The sequence below is a fragment of the Nansenia antarctica genome (assembly GCF_963989245.1).
Source record: "Nansenia antarctica genome assembly, chromosome: 4".
Classification (NCBI taxonomy): domain Eukaryota; kingdom Metazoa; phylum Chordata; class Actinopteri; order Argentiniformes; family Microstomatidae; genus Nansenia; species Nansenia antarctica.
In genome coordinates, this window is record NC_137689.1 from 76367764 (window position 1) to 76375286 (window position 7523).

A 7523-nucleotide genomic window follows, 5' to 3' on the forward strand; every position below is an offset into this window, starting at 1 on the left:
GTCTCTGTCTCTGAGTTACCTGGCAGGTCTGTCTCTGTCTCTGTCTCTGACTTACCTGGCAGGTCTGTCTCTGTCTCTGACTTACCTGGCAGGTCTGTCTCTGTCTCTGACTTACCTGGCAGGTCTGTCTCTGTCTCTGTCTCTGACTTACCTGGCAGGTCTGTCTCTGTCTCTGACTTACCTGGCAGGTCTGTCTCTGTCTCTGACTTACCTGGCAGGTCTGTCTCTGTGTCTGTCTCTGACTTACCTGGCAGGTCTGTCTCTGTCTCTGTCTCTGAGTTACCTGGCAGGTCTGTCTCTGTCTCTGTCTCTGACTTACCTGGCAGGTCTGTTTCTGTCTCTGACTTACCTGGCAGGTCTGTCTCTGTCTCTGACTTACCTGGCAGGTCTGTCTCTGTCTCTGTCTCTGACTTACCTGGCAGGTCTGTCTCTGTCTCTGACTTACCTGGCAGGTCTGTCTCTGTCTCTGACTTACCTGGCAGGTCTGTCTCTGTGTCTGTCTCTGACTTACCTGGCAGGTCTGTCTCTGTCTCTGTCTCTGACTTACCTGGCAGGTCTGTCTCTGTCTCTGTCTCTGACTTACCTGGCAGGTCTGTCTCTGTCTCTGTCTCTGACTTACCTGGCAGGTCTGTCTCTGTCTCTGTCTCTGACTTACCTGGCAGGTCTGTCTCTGTCTCTGACTCTGACTTACCTGGCAGGTCTGTCTCTGTCTCTGACTCTGACTTACCTGGCAGGTCTGTCTCTGTCTCTGTCTCTGTCTCTGACTTACCTGGCAGGTCTGTCTCTCAGTGGCGTGTCCAGACCTTTTTCACTGGGGTGGCCCAGGTGGGGAACCTTGTTATGCATGGGTGGCACCATTTTGAGAATTTAACACTTAATTCCCTGCATTCTGGTGAATTTGTACACACCATTTTGTGCTTTTTATTACCATTTCTGTCTCCACTCCCCATTGTATACTTTAATTGGGCTACTAAGGTCATGTTCTTACATGAACATCTGAATCATGACCCAGAGCAAGCGGATGAGTTTGCAACATTTAAACAAAGTAACATAGGCAATTGAAGCAACAGACGTGGTAGTTGATTGGTCAGGAAAATAGAAAACTGCCCGTTCGTCCCCCTCTTATCCAGATCAACACGCATGCGCTGTTGTTTTACTATGGACAGCCTCGATGCGTCGTTTCTAACAGGAGCGAAACCACCCTTTTTAAGTGGAGCATGTGTTGGTTGTTTGCTCCGGGAGTGACTTCGAATGTGCGTTCTCACAGCTCCAAACAACGCAGAGCAAAGCGAATGTTATCCTAAACTCTGATTCCAAGTTAAGCAAAACGTTTTAACCACTAGCACAACACCGTAGCCTATATGTAGCTATGCAAAAGTCTAACGTTATTAATGGTACTCACATTTCTTCAGGAGCGCCAAGACCACACCTCACCGCTGATCAAAAATGTGTTCTGTTCGAAAAGTTCGTCTCGTGGCGCGAAGTGGCCTCTGCTCTGAGTGACTAGGCAGATAGCCAATCAATCAGGGTGGCACCTAGGGTGGCCAATCAGATTTCAGGGGTGGCACGAGCCACCCCTGGCCCCCCCCTGGACACGCCCCTGCTGTCTCTGTCTCTGTCTCTGACTTACCTGGCAGGTCTGGGCCTGTCTCTGACTTACCTGGCAGGTCTGTCTCTGTCTCTGACTTACCTGGCAGGTCTGGGCCTGTCTCTGACTTACTTGGCAGGTCTGTCTCTGTCTCTGTCTCTGACTTACCTGGCAGGTCTGTCTCTGTCTCTGTCTCTGACTTACCTGGCAGGTCTGTCTCTGTCTCTGTCTCTGACTTACCTGGCAGGTCTGTCTCTGTCTCTGACTTACCTGGTAGGTCTGTCTCTGTCTCTGTCTCTGTCTCTGACTTACCTGGCAGGTCTGTCTCTGTCTCTGACTTACCTAACAGGTCTGTCTCTGTCTCTGTCTCTGACTTACCTGGCAGGTCTGTCTCTGTCTCTGACTTACCTGGCAGGTCTGTCTCTGTCTCTGACTTACCTGGCAGGTCTGTCTCTGTCTCTGTCTCTGACTTACCTGGCAGGTCTGTCTCTGTCTCTGACTTACCTGGCAGGTCTGTCTCTGTCTCTGTCACTGACTTACCTGGCAGGTCTGTCTCTGTCTCTGTCTCTGTCTCTGACTTACCTGGCAGGTCTGTCTCTGTCTCTGTCTCTGACTTACCTGGCAGGTCTGTCTCTGTCTCTGACTTACCTGGCAGGTCTGTCTCTGTCTCTGACTTACCTGGCAGGTCTGTCTCTGTCTCTGTCTCTGACTTACCTGGCAGGTCTGTCTCTGTCTCTGACTTACCTGGCAGGTCTGTCTCTGTATCAGACTTACCTGGCAGGTCTGTCTCTGTCTCTGTCTCTGACTTACCTGGCAGGTCTGTCTCTGTCTCTGACTTACCTGGTAGGTCTGTCTCTGTCTCTGTCTCTGTCTCTGACTTACCTGGCAGGTCTGTCTCTGTCTCTGACTTACCTAACAGGTCTGTCTCTGTCTCTGTCTCTGACTTACCTGGCAGGTCTGTCTCTGTCTCTGACTTACCTGGCAGGTCTGTCTCTGTCTCTGACTTACCTGGCAGGTCTGTCTCTGTCTCTGTCTCTGACTTACCTGGCAGGTCTGTCTCTGTCTCTGACTTACCTGGCAGGTCTGTCTCTGTCTCTGTCACTGACTTACCTGGCAGGTCTGTCTCTGTCTCTGTCTCTGTCTCTGACTTACCTGGCAGGTCTGTCTCTGTCTCTGTCTCTGACTTACCTGGCAGGTCTGTCTCTGTCTCTGACTTACCTGGCAGGTCTGTCTCTGTCTCTGACTTACCTGGCAGGTCTGTCTCTGTCTCTGTCTCTGACTTACCTGGCAGGTCTGTCTCTGTCTCTGACTTACCTGGCAGGTCTGTCTCTGTCTCTGACTTACCTGGCAGGTCTGTCTCTGTCTCTGTCTCTGACTTACCTGGCAGGTCTGTCTCTGTCTCTGACTTACCTGGCAGGTCTGTCTCTGTATCAGACTTACCTGGCAGGTCTGTCTCTGTCTCTGTCTCTGACTTACCTGGCAGGTCTGTCTCTGTCTCTGTCTCTGACTTACCTGGCAGGTCTGTCTCTGTCTCTGTCTCTGACTTACCTGGCAGGTCTGTCTCTGTCTCTGACTTACCTGGCAGGTCTGTCTCTGTCTCTGTCTCTGACTTCCCTGGCAGGTCTGTCTCTGTCTCTGTCTCTGACTCACCTGGCAGGTCTGTCTCTGTCTCTGTCTCTGACTTACCTGGCAGGTCTGTCTCTGTCTCTGTCTCTGACTTACCTGGCAGGTCTGTCTCTGTCTCTGACTTACCTGGCAGGTCTGTCTCTGACTCTGTCTCTGACTTACCTGGCAGGTCTGTCTCTGCCTCTGTCTCTGACTTACCTGGCAGGTCTGTCTCTGTCTCTGACTTACCTGGCAGGTCTGTCTCTGTCTCTGTCTCTGACTTACCTGGCAGGTCTGTCTCTGTCTCTGACTCTGACTTACCTGGCAGGTCTGTCTCTGTCTCTGTCTCTGACTTACCTGGCAGGTCTGTCTCTGTCTCTGTCTCTGACTTACCTGGCAGGTCTGTCTCTGTCTCTGACTTACCTGGCAGGTCTGTCTCTGTCTCTGACTTACCTGTCAGGTCTGTCTCTGTCTCTGTCTCTGACTTACCTGGCAGGTCTGTCTCTGTCTCTGTCTCTGACTTACCTGGCAGGTCTGTCTCTGTCTCTGTCTCTGACTTACCTGGCAGGTCTGTCTCTGTCTCTGACTTCCCTGGCAGGTCTGTCTCTGTCTCTGACTTACCTGGCAGGTCTGTCTCTGTCTCTGACTTACCTGGCAGGTCTGTCTCTGTCTCTGTCTTACCTGGCAGGTCTGTCTCTGTCTCTGACTCTGACTTACCTGGCAGGTCTGTCTCTGTCTCTGTCTCTGACTTACCTGGCAGGTCTGTCTCTGTCTCTGTCTCTGACTTACCTGGCAGGTCTGTCTCTGTCTCTGACTTACCTGGCAGGTCTGTCTCTGTCTCTGTCTCTGACTTACCTGGCAGGTCTGTCTCTGTCTCTGTCTCTGACTTACCTGGCAGGTCTGTCTCTGTCTCTGACTTACCTGGCAGGTCTGTCTCTGTCTCTGTCTCTGACTTACCTGGCAGGTCTGTCTCTGTCTCTGTCTCTGACCTACCTGGCAGGTCTGTCTCTGTCTCTGTCTCTGACTTACCTGGCAGGTCTGTCTCTGTCTCTGACTTACCTGGCAGGTCTGTCTCTGTCTCTGACTTACCTGGCAGGTCTGTCTCTGTCTCTGTCTCTGACTTACCTGGCAGGTCTGTCTCTGTCTCTGTCTCTGACTTACCTGGCAGGTCTGGGTCTGTCTCTGTCTCTGACTTACCTGGCAGGTCTGTCTCTGTCTCTGTCTCTGACTTACCTGGCAGGTCTGTCTCTGTCTCTGACTTACCTGGCAGGTCTGTCTCTGTCTCTGACTTACCTGGCAGGTCTGTCTCCGTCTCTGTCTCTGACTTACCTGGCAGGTCTGTCTCTGTCTCTGACTTACCTGGCAGGTCTGTCTCTGTCTCTGTCTCTGACTTACCTGGCAGGTCTGTCTCTGTCTCTGTCTCTGACTTACCTGGCAGGTCTGTCTCTGTCTCTGACTTACCTGGCAGGTCTGTCTCTGTCTCTGTCTCTGTCTCTGACTTACCTGGCAGGTCTGTCTCTGTCTCTGACTTACCTGGCAGGTCTGTCTCTGTCTCTGACTTACCTGGCAGGTCTGTCTCTGTCTCTGACTTACCTGGCAGGTCTGTCTCTGTCTCTGACTTACCTGGCAGGTCTGTCTCTGTCTCTGTCTCTGACTTACCTGGCAGGTCTGTCTCTGTCTCTGACTTACCTGGCAGGTCTGTCTCTGTCTCTGTCTCTGACTTACCTGGCAGGTCTGTCTCTGTCTCTGTCTCTGACTTACCTGGCAGGTCTGTCTCTGTCTCTGTCTCTGTCTTACCTGGCGGGTCTGTCTCTGTCTCTGTCTCTGACTTACCTGGCGGGTCTGTCTCTGTCTCTGTCTCTGACTTACCTGGCAGGTCTGTCTCTGTCTCTGTCTCTGACTTACCTGGCAGGTCTGTCTCTGTCTCTGACTTACCTGGCAGGTCTGTCTCTGTCTCTGTCTTACCTGGCAGGTCTGTCTCTGTCTCTGTCTCTGACTTACCTGGCAGGTCTGTCTCTGTCTCTGTCTCTGACTTACCTGGCAGGTCTGTCTCTGTCTCTGTCTCTGACTTACCTGGCAGGTCTGTCTCTGTCTCTGTCTCTGTCTTACCTGGCAGGTCTGTCTCTGTCTCTGACTTACCTGGCAGGTCTGTCTCTGTCTCTGTTTCTGACTTACCTGGCAGGTCTGTCTCTGTCTCTGTCTCTGTCTTACCTGGCAGGTCTGTCTCTGTCTCTGACTTACCTGGCAGGTCTGTCTCTGTCTCTGTCTCTGACTTACCTGGCAGGTCTGTCTCTGTCTCTGACTTACCTGGCAGGTCTGTCTCTGTCTCTGTCTCTGTCTTACCTGGCAGGTCTGTCTCTGTCTCTGTCTTACCTGGCAGGTCTGTCTCTGTCTCTGTCTCTGACTTACCTGGCAGGTCTGTCTCTGTCTCTGACTTACCTGGCAGGTCTGTCTCTGTCTCTGACTTACCTGGCAGGTCTGTCTCTGTCTCTGTCTCTGTCTCTGACTTACCTGGCAGGTCTGTCTCTGTCTCTGTCTCTGACTTACCTGGCAGGTCTGTCTCTGTCTCTGTCTCTGACTTACCTGGCAGGTCTGTCTCTGTCTCTGACTTACCTGGCAGGTCTGTCTCTGTCTCTGTCTCTGACTTACCTGGCAGGTCTGTCTCTGTCTCTGTCTCTGACTTACCTGGCAGGTCTGTCTCTGTCTCTGTCTCTGACTTACCTGGCAGGTCTGTCTCTGTCTCTGACTTACCTGGCAGGTCTGTCTCTGTCTCTGACTTACCTGGCAGGTCTGTCTCTGTCTCTGACTTACCTGGCAGGTCTGTCTCTGTCTCTGTCTCTGACTTACCTGGCAGGTCTGTCTCTGTCTCTGACTTACCTGGCAGGTCTGTCTCTGTCTCTGTCTCTGACTTACCTGGCAGGTCTGTCTCTGTCTCTGTCTCTGACTTACCTGGCAGGTCTGTCTCTGTCTCTGACTTACCTGGCAGGTCTGTCTCTGTCTCTGACTTACCTGGCAGGTCTGTCTCTGTCTCTGACTTACCTGGCAGGTCTGTCTCTGTCTCTGACTTACCTGGCAGGTCTGTCTCTGTCTCTGACTTACCTGGCAGGTCTGTCTCTGTCTCTGACTCTGTCTCTGTCTCTGACTTACCTGGCAGGTCTGTCTCTGTCTCTGACTTACCTGGCAGGTCTGTCTCTGTCTCTGTCTCTGACTTACCTGGCAGGTCTGTCTCTGTCTCTGACTTACCTGGCAGGTCTGGGTCTGTCTCTGTCTCTGACTTACCTGGCAGGTCTGTCTCTGTCTCTGACTTACCTGGCAGGTCTGTCTCTGCCTCTGTCTCTGACTTACCTGGCAGGTCTGTCTCTGTCTCTGACTTACCTGGCAGGTCTGTCTCTGTCTCTGTCTCTGACTTACCTGGCAGGTCTGTCTCTGTCTCTGACTCTGACTTACCTGGCAGGTCTGTCTCTGTCTCTGTCTCTGACTTACCTGGCAGGTCTGTCTCTGTCTCTGTCTCTGACTTACCTGGCAGGTCTGTCTCTGTCTCTGACTTACCTGGCAGGTCTGTCTCTGTCTCTGACTTACCTGTCAGGTCTGTCTCTGTCTCTGTCTCTGACTTACCTGGCAGGTCTGTCTCTGTCTCTGTCTCTGACTTACCTGGCAGGTCTGTCTCTGTCTCTGTCTCTGTCACTGACTTACCTGCAGGGGTGAAAGTGGTTTGAGTTTCTTACAGGAACTATAGGCTACTACCCCAACCTTCATCGTTTCATATTGTTCTTCTCCTGCCCCCAGCTTCATGCATCCCTGAACACACACATCGTGGTGTTGGTGTCGAAATTAGAAACACTTTAGGGCTGCCAAGTTTCACCAAAAGTTTGGAGTGAGAGTTGTTGGTGGTGGAGCGACCCAAAACTGTGCACGTTTTGGTCTCTCCCACACAATTATTTGTGCTAGTTTCCTGCAATTTTAAACCAGCACAAGAAATGAAAATAATTGGAACATTTGATAAAAAGAGAAATTCAGATAATATATCTTAAGTCTTAATAAACAAATACAGTAGCCTACAGAGTCTAAAACAAAATTGGGCCTAATCAAGTGAACTCAACCCCTTGGTCAGCAGCAGAAAGACCCTTGGTCATCATCTTATTTTCAGTGCATTGCTCATAGATGCCTATCATGTTATACAGGACATACCAGGGTTTTTCCTGGGTCAGAATCAAGCCTTGGAGGTTGATGTTGTGCGCGCGCAGTGCGCCCACATTTTCTTTGAGGGACCCCCAATTGTTGTATTTGTATTGTAAATTGTAATTATTAATAATTATTATAATAATAATAA